We start from the raw sequence: 20128 nt of genomic DNA, 5'->3' as shown, positions 1-20128 counted from the left end.
CTCCTCCCATCCAGCATGGTTAAAAATCCATGTAACTATGTTCTCTGCCTCAAAAAGAAAGAAATTGATAAATGACTTACCCAAGGACAGGAAGCTGAAACAATTTGAATGGGATCAGAACTCAAACTCTAGTTCTTTTGATTCTAAATACTGTGATCTTTGATTAAATGCAAACATTTTCCTGTACTTAGTTAACTTAAAGATCTGTACAATAAAAATATCAGAAAAACCCACATGTAAGTGTCCCATGCTGTTGAAGTCCATGTTGTTCAATGATCAACTGTATTATTTGTTACCCCACTCTAAACTGTAAGTTCCTTGAGTTCAGAATCTCTAGTTTTATTCATTGTTGTAACCTGTACATCCAGATTATGTCTGGGAGGCATCAGTAGGTATTTGTCACCTGCTGATTGACTGAATAACCTGGTCTCCACTGCTTTTTGGTTCACTCAGTCTTCTGGAAATGTTTTTGAGCTTGCAATCCAAATATAAGTTCTCAGTTCTTTGAAAGAAACTTTGTACTTACCCTCTAATGACCTCATATTCTTCCTATATTCCCACTATTCTATTAACTTCCTATTCTCTACACTAAAGAGTAAACTTCTAAAGGACAAGAATGATGTCCTGCTCATCATTATTTCCTTTACAATGCTTTAGCACAATGTCTTGTACAACTTTACTATTAGTGCATTAATTTATTCAGTTTGTTGCTGTTTACTCACTATTGATGTCTGACTCTTTTGGGACCCCAAGGACTGTAGCCCACCAGACTCCTCTGTCTATGGGAGTTTTCAGGCAAGAAGACTGGAGTGGGTTGCCACTGTCTTTTCCAGAGGATCTTCCCAGGGATAGAAAGCACATCTCCTGCCTGGCAGGCAGATTCTTTACCACTGAGCCACCTGGGAAGCCCAATTTATCCAATTAAAGCAGTCCTAATTTTCTATTAATTGGTGCTTTTAAATTTTGAATTGTGAACTTTTTGAGTTGTATATACTTTATGTCGGATGGAAGTAACAGTTTTTCTTTTAAAAACTCTTGTTTCTGATCTGCCTCATCCCTTATACGTTCTTCTCCCAGATGTGCTCTACTTAGAAACTGCCTGTCTACTTAGAGACTGGCAGCTCACCATCTAAATGTGGGCTGCAGATATGTTTTATTTGGCTCTCATAATGTTTTTTTTTTTAATTTTGAATTAGCTGATACAATTTAAAAAATTAAGTTTTATAAATTTTTTTGAACTTTTGTCTTTCCTAAAAAAAATAGGACAATCTGGCATCCCTGGGTTCACATACTCTCATGACAACAAATGCTAAACATGCATGCGAGCTCTGGCTTCCCATAAGACTCTCTTGTTTTGCCTCATTGGTTTGCAGTACATGCTTAGACTCTTTATATATAGGAGTTTGAAAGTCCAGTTTTGTTCCACTTCTATAATATGTATGTTATTTTAATAATGATCCAGTAGTAATTACCTTTTTTTCCAAGCTATGCTTCAACAGTATGTGAACAGAGAACTTCCAGATGTTCAAGCTGGATTTAGAAAAGGCAGAGGAACCAGAGATCAAATTGCCAACATCCATTGGAACATAGACAAAGAAAGAGTATTGCAGGAAAACATCTACTTCTGCTTCATTGACTGGGCTAAAGCCTTTGACTGTGTGGATCATAACAAACTGTGGAAAATTCTTCAAGAGATGGAATACCAGACCACCTGAGCTGTCTCCTGAGAAACCTGTAAGCAGATCAAGAAGCAACAGGTAGAACCAGACATGAAACAACAGACTGGTTCTAAATCGGGAAAGGAGTACATCAAGGCTGTAAATTGACACCCTGCTTATTTAACTTATAAGTTAAATGCTGGGCTGGATGAAGCACAAGATGGATTCAAGATTGCCAGGAGAAATATCCATAACTTCAGATATGCCAACCTTATGGCAAAAAGCAAAGAATAACTAAAGAGCCTCTTGATGAAAGTGTGAGTGAAAAAGCTGGCTTAAAACTCAACATTCAAAAACCAAAGATCATGGCACCCTGTTCCATCATTTCATTCCAGATAGATGGGGGAAAAATGGAAATAGTGACAGACTTTATTTTCTTGGGCTACAAAATCACTGTAGATGATCATTGCAGCCATGAAATTAAAAGATGCTTGCTCCTTTGAAGAAAAGCTATGACCAAACTAGACAGCATATTAAAAATCAGAGACATTATTTTGCCAACAATGGTCTGTCTAGTCAAAGATACGGTTTTTCCAGTAGTCATGTATGGATGTGAGAGTTGGACCATGAAGAAAGCTGAGCACCAAAGAATTGATGCTTTTGAACTGTGATGTTGGAGAAGACTCTTGAGGGTCCCTTGGACTGCAAGGAGATCCAACCAGTCCATCTTAAAGGAAGTCAGTCCTGAATATTCATTGGAAGCTGAATATTTACTGGATGCTGAAGCTGAAGCTCCAATACTTTGGCCACCTGATGTGAAGAACTGACTCATTGGAAAAGACCCTGATGCTGGGAAAGATTGAAGGCGGAAGGAGAAGGGGATGACAGAGGTTGAGATAGTTGGATGGCATCACTGACTTGATGGACATGAGTTTGAGCAAGCTCTGGGAGCAAGCTTTGAGCAAGCTTTGGTGATGGACAGGGAAGCCTGGTGTGCTGCAGTCCATTTGGTCACACAGAGTCAGACACAACTGAGTGACTAAACTGGACTGAACTGAAACCCACTTTGAAAGCTCGTCTTATAAATGGATGTTGAATTTTGTCAAATGCTTTCCCCATGTCTATTGATAGGATCATATGGGTTTTTATTGTTGTTGTTCCTTTTGTTATTGTGGTATATCACATTGATTTGCATATATTTAACCAATTTGTATGCAGGTCAGGAAGCAACAGTTACAACTGGACATGGAACAACAGACTGGTTCCAAATAGGAAAAGGAGTACGTCAAGGCTGTATACTGTCACCCTGCTTATTTAACTTATATGCAGAGTACATCATGAGAAACGCTGGACTGGAAGAAACACAAACTGGAATCAAGATTGCCGGGAGAAATATCAATAACCTCAGATATGCAGATGACACCACCCTTATGGCAGAAAGTGAAGAGGAACTAAAAAGCCCTTGATGAAAGTGAAAGTGGAGAGTGAAAAAGTGGGCTTAAAGCTCAACATTCAGAAAACGAAGATCATGGCATCCGGTCCCATCATATCATGGGAAATAGATGGGGAAACAGTGGAAACAGTGTCAGACTTTATTTTTTTGGGCTCCAAAATCACTGCAGATGGTGACTGCAGCCATGAAATTAAAAGACACTTACTCCTTGGAAGGAAAGTTATGACCAACCTAGATAGCATATTCAAAAGCAGAGACAATACTTTGCCAACAAAGGTTCATCTAGTCAAGGCTATGGTTTTTCCTGTGGTCACGTATAGATGTGAAAGTTGGACTGTGAAGAAGGCTGAGCACCGAAGAATTGATGCTTTTGAACTGTGGTGTTGGAGAAGACTCTTGAGAGTCCCTTGGAAAACAAAGAGATCCAACCAGTCCATTCTGAAAGAGATCAGCCCTGGGATTTCTTTGGAGGGAATGATGCTGAAGCTGAAACTCCAGTACTTTGGCCACCTCATGCGAAGAGTTGACTCATTAGAAAAGACTCTGATGCTGGGAGGGATCGGGGGCAAGAGGAGAAGGGAACGACAGAGGATGAGATGGCTGGATGGCATCACTGACTCGATGGATGTGAGTCTGAGAGAACTCCGGGAGTTGGTGATGGACAGGGAGGCCTGGCGTCCTGCGATTCATGGGGTTGCAAAGAGTCGGACACGACCGAGCGACTGATCTGATCTGATCTGATCTGAACCATCCTTGTGACCCTGGAATAAATCCAGCTTAATCATAGTGAATGAGCCTTTTTATATATTTGTTAGATTCAGTTTGCTAGTATTCTGTTGATGATTTTGCATCTATATACATCAAAAATATTGATGTATAATTTAATTTTTTCGTAGTGTCTTTGTCAGGTTTTAGTATCAGGGTGATGTTGGCCCTGTAGAATGAATTAGGGAATGTTTCCTCCCCTTCGATTTTTGGAATGGTTTGAGAAGAATAGATAGAACTTATTTACATGTTTGGTGGCATTCTTCAGTGAGGCCATCTGGTCCTGGACTTTTTGTTGAAGGAATTTATATATATATATATATATATATATATATATATATATATATTACAGATTCTGTTTCACTTCTAGTGATCAGTCTTTTCAGGTTGTCTGTTTTTCTTAACTCAGTCTTGGCAGGCTGTATATTTCTAGAAATTTGTCTGCTCCAGATCCAGTGCCAAGATGTGGCATGGAGCAGATGGGGCCAGAGTAATCTGCTGGGAGTGGGACTGAGGCATGCTTGTTCCTGGCACCACTTGACTAAGCACTGAAAGTGGCCATCATTGCCCTACCCGGACCACACTCCAGGCCTCTGGTCTGTCACTGTGTAGCTAGACTGAATCTTTTCCCAGGGCCTGACTGGCTTGGATCCCACATCAAGCTGTGGTGTGGAATGAGTGGGGCCGGAATGTTCACCTGCTCAAACTAGGGAGAGTGGCAAGACAGCAGCCACCAGTGCAGAGCTCTTTCCACCCTCTTCATTGACAAGCCAGCATTCACACACTCTCCTCAAGTAGAGTCTAGGCTTTTCCAGTGTATTCATCTGTCCCAGCCGTTCTCCCAGCAACCAAGGTCTCCTCTTCTTGGACCCCAGGACTGGTATGCCCAATTTGTGGCTTGAAATCCCCAGGGTGAGGGTCTGCCCATGCAAGTTTTCTCTTCCTTTCACATCTCTCCTGTGGGCAGAGGTCCCAACTCTATATCATTTTTCTGTCCTACTGAGTTACGTGGAAATCTTTCTTGCAGCTTTGGTTGTATAGGAGTTCTTTGCCAGTTTTCAGTTGGTTTTCCAGAGGAATTGTTCCACATGTAGGTATATTCTTAATGTGTGCATGGGGGGAGGTGAGCTTCATGTCCTCCAACTCTGCCATCTTGATACAATGTCCCTATGATTTTTTTTTGGAAAAAAAAAATTCGTGCCTTCTTTATATGTTGATTTCAATTGTTAACCTTGGTATACATAGAGCTGGTAAGTCTCTGTTGTTTGTTCACATTTGGACACCTGTTTGATATTTTCTAATCCCCCCATGAACATTCAAAAGTGTCATTTGAATTAAATACATTATTCAAATAAGGCTTCCCTTGTGGCTCAGCTGGTAAAGAATCCGCCTGCAATGAGGGAGACCTGGGTTCAATCCTTGGGTTAGGAAGATCCCCTGGGGAAGGGAAAGGGATGTATAGTCCATGGGGTCGCAGAGATGGACATGACTGAGCGACTTTCACTTTCATTTCACTATTCAAATAACTCTCCCCAAAATTACATTTGACAAAGTTGACCTGTGTGGTTACATTTCCCTCAGCATACCTAGGTTTTTAAACGAAAGGGGAAAGTTGATGGCAACATGTACTTTTGGCTTTCAAAAACCAGTAATGAATTATGCATTGTTTGCTCCCTGTGTAGTTGGCATATCTTAGAACATGCATCAGTTGGCCTGTGCGCAGGGCGGATTATGGCCTTTCACTGAACTTAACCTGCTTGAATTCTTTAAAGGATTTGTTCAAGTCTACCCTCTCCCCACGTGAATCCATGTCAGACACGAGTGAGTGGTGCGCTTTCGATCATGACTCTTTATAAAAGCAGAGAGAAGCTAAATCATAGCACAATAAGCACAAGACCTTCTTGCTTCTTAGGCAAGTGTTTCCTTAACAAGGAATAAAAATGAGCTATTCCAGGCTAAGTGTGGAAGGATAGCCAAGACAGTTTCACACTTTTTAAATAATGAGATGGTCAGAGCTGTTGTTTTCCAGCCAGTGTCAGTGTGAAGTGATGTGTACGCAAATATTAGTCACCAAGAAATGTAGGTATGAGCCTACAGTGTTAGGAGTGAGGAGGAAGGCTTTCTTTATGACCTGCAAATGGATGCTAGAAGAAATATTTCTTCCATTTATGTGAGGCATGGAAATTAGTACTCACCTACTATTTACAGAAAACTCTTTTTGTTAAAAGCTCTGGGACTTGTTTTCTCTGAGAGAGAGGGACTTGTAGCTATAATTAAGAAATCTGTTTAAATTGTGCTGATAATTATCCTAATTGGTTTGAAAATCTGATGAAATACTTAGACAAGTAAATTGCCCCAGTTAAGGGTTCGATAAGTAACCCATGTTTTATAAAAGAGAAGCTAAAGTAGGTAAATAGTTTTTCAAAATTAAAGACCCTGCTAATTTTAAGTAGGTCACATTTAGAAGCGCTCTTTGTGTGCCTGTTTATCTTAATTTGGGAAACTTGGTGGCCTTGCAATATTTATATCCAGGACTAAAATAAGGTCGAAAATAAAGTACAGCTGGATTGCTTGAGATGCTTTGAAATGAAAGGTCCTCACTGTTAATATCCAGATACTAAAAGCACTCAGAGTCGGAGGGTTAAGACAACAGCCAAGTGAATGACTGCATGTGGGAAATCGAGTGTGGGTCCATTTTGATCTGTGTGAAACCAGTGGTCTTCCATATGTGTCAAAGAAATTACTGCAGTGATCCTTAACACGTATGTTTCCAGTGATTAGCGTCTCTGGGGGAAGGACCTGTGAATCTCAATTTTTAAAACATGGTCCTTTGGTGACTTTTCAGTTCACTTCAGATTTCAGATCATCATTGTACCAATTTTAACAAACAGTGCAGATTGCAAGTGGCAGAAAAGAAGGGAAACTAAAAGGAAAGGGTAATTGAAACAAAGAATAAAGTAGATTCTCTTCCTGGAGAGGAACAGAGAAGAGAGTAAAAATGAATGACCTCAAATCATTTATATTTGCCTTTGGAAGATGTCCTGACTGTGTTCTGGCAGCAGATTTACAGTCATAACTTAATTTTGCTTTGGATAATAATAAATAGGTTTTCATTTCCAAAATACACACTGGAGAATGTGTGTGGGTGGGGAGAAATAGCTCCTCACATTGTAGGGCGATGACAAAGGAAAACTAGTTTGGTTTTTAAAGTTTGTCAGAGAAAACACACAAAGTGAACAATCCAAATATAGCTAATTAGGTGGTAACTGTTTCTTGGTTAAACACTCTCTATAACACCATTACTGAAAAAGCATCCTCACAGGTGGCTCTTAGCAAATTTCCTTTTGATACAACTGTAATAAGTGGAATATGACGGATGCTTATGGAACAAGTATTTTCTCATGTGGTAGTCACTTCATAGCAGTGCACCCTGAATTATATGCTGTGTGCATTGCAGGGGGGAGGGAGGGTGCTGATGTGAACATGGTGAGCAATTTGTGTCCTTTATGACAATTATTACTCAACTTTTTACCTTTCTTCCCATCTCTAAGATTGCAGTCATTTAAACTATACCTATTTGTCAAAGCAAAACCAAACAAAACAACGCTTGGGAAAAGAAGAGTGAAGATATTGATTCAATTTTTCTTCTGTTATTAATTACTTAATTCTATAAAGAGCATGACAATATACATCTACAAATACATTTATCTCATGTTAGTGATTCTTCCCTAACTCTGTGAGAGGGCAGTGAAGATCTATCTAATCACCTGAAGATACTCTTAATGGGTAATGGATGAGGAACTTGAGTCCCAGAGATATTAAGTAAGTCCCCAAAGTAAAAAAGCAGTCCTAGAATCCAACATCTTCCAATTCTAAAACTGGTATTCTCTGTAGTGCTTAACAATCAAGATTACTACTAATTTGCTAACTAACCATGGGGATATTATATGTTTACTTTCTGTTTCATCTGTGGATGCTCTAGGCTGAGAATATGATTTTTAGCCATGTGCTCATATAAAGACATTTCATTGAACAGACTGTTATATATGAGAGTTGAGATTTGGGATAAATTATAAATGCAGATACAAAGATGTTGAAAATATATCTGGAGTGTCAACTGAAGCAAGTATAGTTTGGGAGGCTCTGGTAAGGATAAAATAACTAAATGGTTATAGCGGGGTTTTCATGTCCAAGAGATACTAGGGGTTTCTAGATTGACATGTTGTAAAACTGCTCCCTAGTAGATCTATCATTTTGTTTTATGCCCCTTAAATATCATGCAATTTTGATAATTCATATATATCATAGACTGAATAATTAATTCTAAAGATAAGAAAATGAAATTCAGGCATATAATGTGCATGTGTATAACAGAACGATCAAACTAAGGGTTGAAAGCAGGTCCTCTGACTCTCTGCCCAGTGTTTTGGAAGGAGCTTTAATATGACATTTAATTACCCTTATCACAATTGACAAGTATTTTGTGGGCTCCAAGAATTTGTTGGACACAGTAGAAGCAAAGCACTATAAAATCTAACCCTGCTTTGAAGGAATACACAGACAATTTTTGGAAAACAGAACAGATCATTTCAGAAAAATAGAATCAATAGGAAAGTCTCTTTCTTTAAACGTTGATAGTTCTATCCACTCTTGCAGAAAGACCTTCTATTGTTTAATGATGAATAAGAAACAGCCTAATGCTTCTTGCTGCAGCTGAGCTTGAGTAAAGTAGCTGGAAATTTGCAGACTGAAAGTTGTACCACGCCTGCATTACTGATCTGTCTTCTGAAGGTCAGTGAATCTCCACTTCTGCCAGTTCTGTTCCTCTCCTGTAGACCCTTCTGTTCACTGTCATTTCAGGACAATAATCTGACATTTTCAGTAAGCTCAAATCAATTTTGATTCTTTTAAAGTGTTAAAAAGAAAGGCTCAGTGATGATGTGAGTAAAGAGAAAGCAGGGTGACCTGTGCTATATTGAGTTTTAAAATTAAACAGTTTCCTTTATGGACTTTTGTTCTATATGAAGTATTATGCTATAAAAGCACAAAGTAAACAGGCTGATTTTTAATTTGTATATATGACATCCTAGACATCAAACTTTAGAACAGGCTGAGTTATTCTGTGATTTGGGGTTAAATGTACGTCTGTTTTCTCTCTTCGTTGAGAAGACAGCTCATAAAAATCCATTTTCAACAGATGGTTGTAAATGAGGACTGAATTACCTTGTTTGGGTTAATATACATTCATGAAGAACATACCTTCTGAGGAAACCCAAGTCATCCCATAAATCCTGTCAATAAACTGATCTGGAATTTCTTTAAAATGTACCAAAATATGAGTAGCAAGTAATTGAATGTAGCCTTCCACGTCCCATTCCTGTCCCTTGGCCCCACATTTCCCACTTTTGATCTTTGATAAGCTTTGTAGTAGAGACAGAATTTTGTTGTAAAAGATTTAAGTATAGATCTGTTTTATTGAGGCTGGAAAAAACCAAACCTTACTATGGACATTTTCAGGTAACCAACAATCATCCTCCAAACATTAAGCTTAAAATGCTTCGTAAAGGAGTCTTTTTGGAAAATCTCTTCTCTTTGTAGAGTTTAAGGTATAAAACTTCACTGTTTCCCCCTATGTTTCTATTATTTAAGCTTCAGTTCTTGCCCCAGGTTTGATAAAGAAAGGGACATTGGGCTTGGATCAGGAACTCTTGTTTATAGCTCCAACTCTTTCTCTCACAGGATGTGACTTCAGGCAGGAGCGCTAACGACTAAGACCTCATCTTTCCCAGCTTCCAGATGGGGGCCCAGAGTGCTCACTACCAGTACAGTCTTGACATTATAGGATTACTTATGGGATTATGGTTGAGGGGCAAAATGAGGAGGTGGGGCAAGATGCTTTGCTGTCATCAGATGTATCATTGCTCTCTTTCTACCTTTAAGCTATTTCTGGGGAGAGGAGGTGAGACCATTGTACATACTGAATCTTGTGTAGGCTCAGTTGGAGTCTTAGAGGAAATCACATGCCTTTTGCTACACAGGAGTCTTCCATGAGGTATGAGGGAAGACAAAACAAATTGGTTATGAATGCAAGTGACTTTGAGATTGAAATGAGCCCATAGATGTTTGTAAAATGACTATCATAATATACCAGTCCTTGTCCATTTTCACTTCATCTCCACAATTAGACATTAATAGCAAAGAGAAGTAGATTAATATGAATCATCTTTGTAATGGCACAAATTATCTAGTTGTCACAATTCAATAGAGGTTTCCAAAATTAAATTTATCATTGTTAAAGCTATGCATGTCATATCATGGATTTAAAGAATCTCTCCTTCAGAAGATCATAATCTTATTTTCTTAATACAATCATTGCTGCTGCTACTGCTGCTAAGTCGCTTCAGTCGTGTCCGACTCTGTGCGACCCTATAGATGGCAGGCCATCAGGCTCCCCTGTCCCTGGGATTCTCCAGGCAAGAACACTGGAGTGGGTTGCCATTTCCTTCTCCAATGCATGAAAGTGAAAAGTCAAAGTGAAGTTGCTCAGTCGTGTCCGTCTCTTAGCGACCCTATGGACTGCAGCCTACCAGGCTCCTCTGTCCATGGGACTTTCCAGGCAAGAGTACTGGAGTGGAGTGCCATCGCCTTCTCCGAATACAATCATTAAGGGATGTTAAACAATAAAAAAAATAGTAATTCCTTTAAACATCTTTGAGAAACAAAAACAAATCTGAAACACTGGAATGCAAGCAAAAATAAAATTTGTTTCCATGTTAAAAAAACACATTTAATAATGCTGAGAATACTTTTAACTGGAGATTCCATATCTTATTCTGTACAAAGTCTTATAGTTCAGATTTTAAGCTATATTTATAGGTGACAAAGGGGGTATGAATAATTTAAGTCTAAATGATTTTAAAATAGAGAAATTCACTCAGTGTGAGAGGAGCAATTTGGAGAGCTAACAGGATGGAAATACGTGATTAAAAAAAACAACATCACTAGACATGGAAATAGTTTGGTACCTAGATTGCCAATATGAATAATTCTCATCTTGATTTGGGTATTGTTTAGGTAAACCTTCTCACAACTCTCATGGGTATCATGGGAAGAAGAAAGTAATTTAGCAGGCTTTCATAAAACATTTTTCTTTTCATAATCATAATACTATCCTTTTTCCTGAAATTTGACCTGTCCCTCCTATTAGGTCAGTTGCTAGAACACATAGTTGTAAAGTTCTGCCCCCAAATAAATGCCCCTGTGTTATCTACCTCTGGGATGGTTGACTATTGCATTATAAGAAATCTAATCCTTAAGATTTTAAGTGGTAATTTACATAGGACATTTTCCTAATATCTGTTTAAAGGATTATACTAGGCAATAGGGATATAAATTTGCTCTCTACGCTCCCATCCCCAAATCAAGTGATATTTGCAGCACTGGGAATAATACCTCTTCCCCATTCCTATGTTTCCTTCCATGTGGAGGGGCAGGGTGTAACATTCCTAGCCTATTTCCTCTGCTTCTTTGCTCAGCTGTTCCCAGGGAAACTGAGTAATGACTGTTGAGTTTGGCTAGAGCAAACTGGTTGTGCTTGGATCTACACTTCCCTTTGTTCTTCTTGAGAGCCAATTGTCTGCAGGGAGTTTGTGCTCTATTCCTCTCCAGTGAAGGGTCTATCCTTTGTTGGCTGAGTGTGGAGGGAGAACCTTGTCCTACCCAGCACTTCCTATGGATGGGTGCTTGCTTGCTTAGGTGCTCAGTTGTGTCCTACTCTTTGTGATCCCATGAGCTGTAACCAACCAGGCTCCTCTGTCCATGGAATTCTCCAGGCAAGAATACTGGAGTGCATTGCCATGCCCTCCTTCAGGGGATATTCCCAACCCAGGGATCGAATCCAGATCTCCTGCATTGCAGGCAGATTCTCAACCATCGGAGCCCATAGGGAACCTTAGTTTAATCTGGGTTCAGTATTTAGGAAACACTCTCTTCCACTCATACAAACCATATCCACCTAGTCAGCTATTTTAGTAATAAGTGACACAAGCCATCTCATTTATTTCTTGAGTCCATAATGTAGAAAAGAATATTAATTAGCCTCTATTGAATACCAAAAATAAGTAAGTAGATTCTGACCATGTTATGCTTCTGTTCCAGGCTAATGTACTATCCAGGCTAATGTTTTGTTATAATAAACAAGCTCCAAGATTTCAGAAATTAAAGAGTTTTGAATTAAGCTTAGATTTGTGTTTTTAATTATAAAACACATTCCTTCTTCCTCATCTGAGATGTTAACCTCCTCTCTTAAAGATAGCAGCCTTTTATTTTTCAGTATAATAGTAAGCAGACTAGTTCTCACCACCAAGTTTTTAAGTGGGCTATTATTCACTGTTAAGCTGTTTGTAGCTGTGGTTTAGCTTTAATCTATACAAGAGAGCATGGGGAAAATATACAGAGAACAATGTGTCAAAATCTAAGAGCTTGTTCTCACTTTGACTCCAATCATATAATCTCCAGTAGTATAATCTCCAATCATATACTTCTCCTTGTCCAGGGAGGAGAAGTAAAGTGCAAGTCACTAAGTCTTGTCTGATTCTTTGCAACCCCATTAACTATACAGTCCATGGACTTCTCCAGGACAGAATACTGGAGTGGGTAGCCTTTCCTTTCTCCAGAGGATCTTCCCAACCCAGGGATTGAACCCAGGTCTCCCGCATTGCAGGTGGATTCTTTACCAGCTGATCCACAAGGAAAGCCCAAGAATACTGAAGTGAGTAGCCTATCCCTTCTCCAGGGAATCTTCCTGACCCAGGAATCGAACCAGGGTCTCCTGCACTGCAGGTGGATTCTTTACCAACTGAGCTAGTGGGGAAGTCCCTAGAAAAGAGATGCTTCACTAAAATATAGGTTCATTCAGATCAAAATTCAGTTAAGAAATTTCAGAGTAGAAAGAAAGAGATGTGGGAGAATAATGTCAATATGTATGTTCACTTTGAGTTAATCCAATTATGAATTTTAAAATGTATTTTTGCACTTATCTATTTTAAGAGCCTATCTGTTGAGGAGGTTAGTGTGGCATTCTGTTCTGGAAAAAATTTTGCATGTTTGGTTCATAAAATGTTGACCTTATTCCCCATTATTTCCTGATAGGATACAGGACAGACTCAGAATGTATTTTGTCATCTAGGCAGGAAGACAATTTCTAACTCTCTGTGTCTGGAAGTGTTTACTTTAATGCTCTGTCCCTTCACACAGGATTCCACATCATAAGCATCAACAGTATTGCAAAACCTTAGCAAAAGCAACTACATTTTTTTATGCTTTTCCTGTAAGCAGTGAGTTGCTAAAATTTTACAGCTTAAATCCATCAAATAGGATCATTTCTTAATCTTGTACTCCAAGGTTCTCACAACTTTTAGGGAGGTACATGTGAAATATTAGTGTTCATATAGGCAAAACTGAGCCCTGTGAATATAGGGCGCCCACAGTACTCCACGGACACTCTTGGAGTTTTTGATGGTAATTTTTTGTATTATCTTTAGGGCAGCTCATTTTTAGCATTATCCCTAGGTAATCAGCCTTCTTCTAAAAGATATGAATATTTATCAAAGCCAAATATGTTGTATACATGTCCAGCTTCACATGCCATTGAAAGTAAAACAAAGAATACCCATAGGTCTTGAAAAGATCTGGGGCATCATTAAGATCTCTCATTTTATATTTGGAAAAAAACTGAGAAATAGGCAGTGTGACTTGCCCAAATTTGTTAGTGGCCATCCAAAATTAGAGACTTAGTACACAGTCAGTCCTGTGTACTTTTCATTATATTGCATTAAATAGGAAGGAAAGGAATAGCTATTTAGAGGTTGTTTTGGCCAGGGTGAGTATCTTGCCAAAGTTTGCATATCGTACCATTTTTACTTATCTCAATTTAAGACAATGCTGGACAAGCATAAAGTAAAAAGTGAAATAGTGTTTGTGTATTGACAAAAATTGAAATAGAAAACTTCACTTGTTACTTGTCTTACCTTTGTAACTTTTCCTAACTCAGCCCCCATGAGTCATTTTGTAGATAGAATTTCAACACTTAAGCATGCAGAACAATGAGCTAGACTTTCTGGATTATTTTCCTGGTTCTGCCATTGATAAGCCATGTGACCAACCATCAAAGATAAGTTGCTTAACCTTTCTAAACCTCAGTTTTCTCCTTTAATAAGTGAAGAAGATGATTTTTATATCATCAAGTTCAACTGAACTAACTCACAGAGCTATTTCAAAGGAGTAAGTAGGATTGATCTAGATCAGATTTGTGTCAAAAGGGACACTCTTGGAATTTTCAATTTCATTGATTCTTCATTGTATGGGACTGTTTGGATCCTTGGCTCATACTTGCTAAATGCCATCCTGACCCCACTCATTATTACAACACAAAATGCTCTCATAAATACCAAAGTGAACCTGTTTGAGAACCATCAAACTCATCTCTCTGTATATAGTTCTTAGCATACATATTTGGGACATAGTAAATACTCCCAGATACCATCATCATCCCAGAAACTGTCAGAAAATAATGTCTGGGGTCTTTCCAGATCTCAACATCTTCACCAAGTTGGGACTTTGCTATGGATTTGTGTGAGCTTCCTTTGTGCTATGAACTGTTTCAAAGGGGTAAGATTGGCATACATCAGATTTGGAGGCCCATTTAAGCCCTACTGTTCAAATGGTCTGGTTTGTTTGCCTGCTGAGTCACTTCAGTCGTGTCTGACTCTGTGCAACCCTATGGACTGTAGCCTGCCAGGCTCCTCTGTCCATGGGGATTCTTTAGGCAACAATGCTGGAGTGGGTTGCTATGCCCTCCTCCAGGGGATCTTCCCAACCCAGGGATCGAACCCTCATCTTTTGCATCTCCTGCATTGGCAGGCAGGTTCTTTACCACTAGTACCACCTGGTTTATTCAGTGGTTATTTGTAAATCTGGTGATCTAGTTTCCTGACTCTAAGTTCACCAACTGGCAAGAATGGCATAAGGGTTCTATAATTTCTGGAGAGATCTTCCTGAGAAAGTCTGGCTCACGTGATTGTCTTATCCCCTTTTAATCTCTTCTCTGTCATCTGACATTGTCCTTATCTCAGCCAATTATTTGGGTTAGCCAAAAAATTCTTTCAGATTTTTTTCATAAACTCTGACAAAAAAAACCAAATGAATTTTCAACCCAATAGTTTGAATCCTGGGGCTTCACTGCTGCTCTGTCTCCCTTCCCCTGCATCCAAGTATCTTGTGCATTAATACAGAGTGAGTGAGTGAAAGTTGCTCAGTCGTGTCCGACTCTTTGCGACCCTATAGACTATACAGTCCATGGAATTCTCCTGGCCAGGATACTGGAGTGCGTAGCCTTTCCCTTCTCCAGGGGATCTTCCCAACCCAGGGATTGAACCCAGGTCTCCTGCATTGCAGGTGGATTCTTTACCAGCTGAGCTATCAGGGAAGCCGGCATTAATACTATGGACTGATGGTAACATTGCCCTAGTCTGAACTTGGAGATGATGCTTTTCTAGCCGTACAAAATATGTTAGGATTTGCTCAAATTGGATTATAGTTTCACATTGTTGTTTGTTAATCAACTCCTCCCTGGGTCTGTGACTTCACTGTTTTTTCTCTTACTGTGGAGGTTCTTTTCTTATAAGAACCAGTGGGGGTGCAGCCAGCCCACAGTTGCACTCCCAGTCCTAGTTCTTGCACTGTGGCCTTACACCTTGGCTAGGTAAGAAGTCAGTCAATTCTGTCTGATAGCACTCTGAGAGAAAGATTGAAGAGATTGAGAGTAGGAACTATTGACTAAAATAATTATCCTGCTCATCCTGGATCAATTTGATATCTACTTCAAAGAGATAGTAATAGCTTTGGATTCTAGTGTGTAGAAAAATGCAAATACATCTAAGAACTGCTACCAGTGAGAGTTTGATATCAAAATTGCTTTTGACAACTCAATATGGAAAAGAGATAACAATTGAAATGACTAGCTAATAGGAACCCACAACCTACCTGGGATTACAAAGTATATTTCTTCTTAGTTTTATCTAGGATATAGGTCAAACATGTGTCACTGAACCAAGTTTGGGTCTGCTTGCCCATGAGCAGTAAAGCCAACCTACTGACACTGGGTTGTGGTGAAGGAAAGTGCAACACTTATTGTAAGGTGAGGTATGAGGAGTCCAGGACAACTAAAGCTCCCAAAGTCTGAACTCCCCAGTAGGATTCAGCAAAGCATTTTTAAAGGCAAGATGAGGGAGGGGTGTCCCAGGGTATATGATCAGTTTGTGCACAATTCTGTGACTGGTTGATGGTGAGGTAATAGGGAAGTGTTAATATGTTACGGGGTTAACATTATCAATTCTTGGTACCAGGCGGTCTGGGGACTATGTGCTCATGGTCATCAGATAGTTAACTTCTTCAATTTGGTAAGGGTTTGAGCATCTGTGTTAAGGAAATGTGCTTCAGGTACTGTTACCAATGCTCTCCAGAGAGAGGCTAAAGCAGAGAATATGAGCGGAGTCGGGGTGAGGGGTTTGTCCCAGGAATGGCCCAATAGGCCCCTATTCAGTGCCACATGGATAACTATTTTTCCACAATCTTTTTGCTTTAACTGTTTGGAAGTAAGTTTAACTAGAATTGCAAAAACTACATTTACCTATAAATTTCAAAAATGATCATTTCTTCTCTTAATCTTTCACTTCTTTCTCCTCATCCTCCTCCTTCCTATTGTTATGAAGCAGTATAAGATAGCCATTAAAAATTGGGCTTTAGAATTGGACAGATCTGAGTTTAAATCTAATTTCAGACAAATCTATTCTGGGTGATTTTGGGAAAATTATTTTACTTCTTTGAGCCTTAGACTCTTTGTCTATGAAATAAGGACAATAACACCTACTTTGGAGAATGCCTGTGATTATTAAATGAAATAACATATGTAAAGTGCTAGGGAGAATGCTTGCTTCATAGCGAGTATTCAAAAAAGAAGTATAGTTAAGGGTTTGTATGTCAAAATAGCTGTCCAAATGTTTCATCAAACTTTTATGAAAAATTAAGGGGCGGTTGTCATATCTTGGGATATGCTTCTGTCATCCCTCTCTGCTCTTTATTTTTGTTTGTTCCACATTTCAAATAAACTTGGAAATTTTCTATATATAGCTATATATAGGGCAGTTACCCAGGAAAGGAGGAGTAAACCAGTCAAGGTAACAGTGAATCACAAATGGAGAACATCTGTTTATTATCCTGAAATGTTTATTATCCTTGGAAGAAAAGTGCTGGTAAGACACATCAGCATGTATTGCCATCAGGCTTGCACGTGCTTCTCTTAAGTCAAGACTACTCCAGATTTTCTCATATTCAATTGATTTTGGTGATTATTCTCCAAGCTTTCATCAAAATGAAATATATATGATGTTTGATCATTGTAAGTATTCCTTTTAATGTACAGAGGGAGAATTAAAAATCTAGTAGGATCAGAATTTATTCATTGTACATTTTAAGATATTACACAGTGAGGATAAGGATATGCCCATGTCTCCTATTTCCCACTGTGTCTTTACTACATAGCGTCATGCCTAGAACATAATAGGTATTAAAAAGCAAATGGCCTGCTTGTATATAATTATTCATATAATTAAGCATTGGTCTATAATTATGTATTTCTGAAAGTAGTTGAAAAATCTAAAGATAAAATGACATTCAGCCAAAAGTTTCTGTCAGATTTGCCTAATAAGACTCCTTTTATGTGAACCAGTTAAGCTGAAGTCATTGCTTTGCCTTAAGGGAACAGCATTCTGTTGTGATCAATCTGTGTGACTCTTTCCCGGGGGTATTTTATTTTTAATAAAAAATTGCCCAGTGGTATTTTTTAGACTTGTTCATTAGCATTTCAGCTGTCTTATCTAAAACATTGATGTGTGGTTAAATTAAGGTTGTAGTTTTAGGGAATAAACTAAAAAATAGCAAACTGCTACATTATATATAAAGGACAAGGAGATTTAAATTAGTAATAAGCCAGTCTGTGTTGGGTTAATGTGATTGGGTCATTAATCACAACCTTAATGATTGTGCAAAGGACTAACTTAAGCATATAGCATTTTTAAAAGCTTCAGCATCTCTTCAAATTTGTCTAAAATTAATTTCTTTGGGAAGTCTTGAAGTTTTTTATTAGGAAATCTAAAAGAGTATTGAAATAGCAAAATTTCATAACAAAGTAATGAGATTGATCTTTCTTTTTTAATGAACAGATTGGAATGTATCATTTAATATGTATTTCCTTCTAAATAGTCATTTAGTCTAAGAATACCATCCCATTTAGACTTTGTATTTGGGATTTGCCTGTAGCATTAGGAAAACAAAAAAAATTAACCTCATTATTTTATGATTATACTTCACTCTTGAACTTGCTTGTTTACCTTAAACATGTGGCTGCAAATGTTTGGAGTCAAATGTTCGGTTGGTCATAAAAATCAAATCCAACTTTAAATACAAAGGATGTGCTGTTATTGAGAACATTAAAATAAGAGTGGCAGTCTTTGATGATTATTCTTAAAGAATTCTAATGGTGTTTTGAGATGCTGAGAAATGGCAGCATCGTTGGAAAAAAAAAAAAGTATAGCCTTCTAAATGACCACTGCATTGAAGGTGGAAACATTGGGGTACACGTGTGCTGTTTTCTTTTTTTAAAGAAAAATGAGCCTTGTTATTTTAGCATTCTAGCAGAGCAGCACAGTTAAAGATGGGATCCTTACTTGAAACACAGGCCTCCTTTATCTAGGAAATTCTTTGTCAGTGGCACAGCCTTGGGATAAATATTAATACATATACAGTAACAAGAGAGAAAGAATCAATCACTTTGTGCAGTCTTGGAAATCAAGTGATAACTGATAGATTAACATCCAACTGCATAATAATTATGGCTCATGTATTCTGAATCAAGATTTAATTTATCCTCTCAGTTTTAGAGTGGATATATTGGAGAACTATCATAAAATAAAATGGGCACCTAACTTACTGGAAACATGAAAGAGATGTTATTCAGTGATTTCTGTATAAGATTCAGCCATTGACCAGTTGGGAATTGTTCAGTTGCTCAGTTGTGTCTGACTCTTTGTGACCTGGGACCGCAGCGTGCCAGGTTTCCCTGTCCTTCACTGTGTCCTGGAGTCCACTCAAACTCATGTCCATTGAGTCAATGATACCATCCAACCATCTCATCGTCTGTCACCCCCTTTTCCTGCTGCCTTCAATCTTTCCCAGCATCAGGGTCTTTTCCAATGATACTCAGCTTAGTAAGTATATCCAACTGATTTGTTTATTTTGGTGTGACTGAGGCACCAGAATATCATCTAATTTTTTCCTCAAATACCATTCATCTAATTTTTTCCCAAATACCATATAACTTCTGGGTGAGATAATCTACTTACATACTCACATGTTGCTATCTCCCGAATCCAAAATACCCAAATAGACATCTTTGCCTGGATGTCCTATAGGCTACTCAAACTTGCTTGTCATTATCCAACCTCATCATGGTCCCCTAACCCCTGGATAAAAACTGATGTTTCTATATCCCTTATGCCTAGTAATATTGTGGCCAGCCAAGTTCCAAGAGCTGGAACTCATAATGTCCTTCTTAACCCCTCCCTCATCTCTACATGTGTGTGTGCGTGTGTGCTTGGTTGTGTCCAACTCTTTGCGACCCCATGGACTCTAGCCCGCCAGGCTCCTCTGTCCACGGAGTTTTCCAGGCAAGAACACTGGAGTGGGGATTTCCTCCTCCAGGGGATCTTCCCAACCCGGCGATCTAATCTGTGTCTCCTGCATCTTTTGCATTGACAGGTAGATTCTTTTCCACTATGCCACCTGGGAAACCCCTTCTCTGCCTAGACTTCTCCAAATTTAGTCACCACCTACAAAAGTTTCCTTCCACCTGCTATTGCTCTTGTACCCATTGTCCCTGCCCTAGGGAAAGCCCCACCTGCCTAGCTTCTGACTTAGACCGTAGCCACAGCAGAGGTTTTGCATCATTTATTTCAATCAATCCTTCACATTAATGACTGAAATCTTTTTCTAAGAAGCAAATTTGAGATGTCACTTTCTGCAAAAGTAAAACAAAAAACATCACTTCTGTGTTCTTCTTTAGAGAAGAAAAGTCAATAACCTTCACCTGGTGAGCAGACACATTTACTCCCTCATTATAACCCAACACTTCATCCCA

Source organism: Bos indicus x Bos taurus, chromosome 2, assembly GCF_003369695.1.
Source record: "Bos indicus x Bos taurus breed Angus x Brahman F1 hybrid chromosome 2, Bos_hybrid_MaternalHap_v2.0, whole genome shotgun sequence".
NCBI classification, from domain to species: domain Eukaryota; kingdom Metazoa; phylum Chordata; class Mammalia; order Artiodactyla; family Bovidae; genus Bos; species Bos indicus x Bos taurus.
This window is presented reverse-complemented; position numbering follows the sequence as displayed.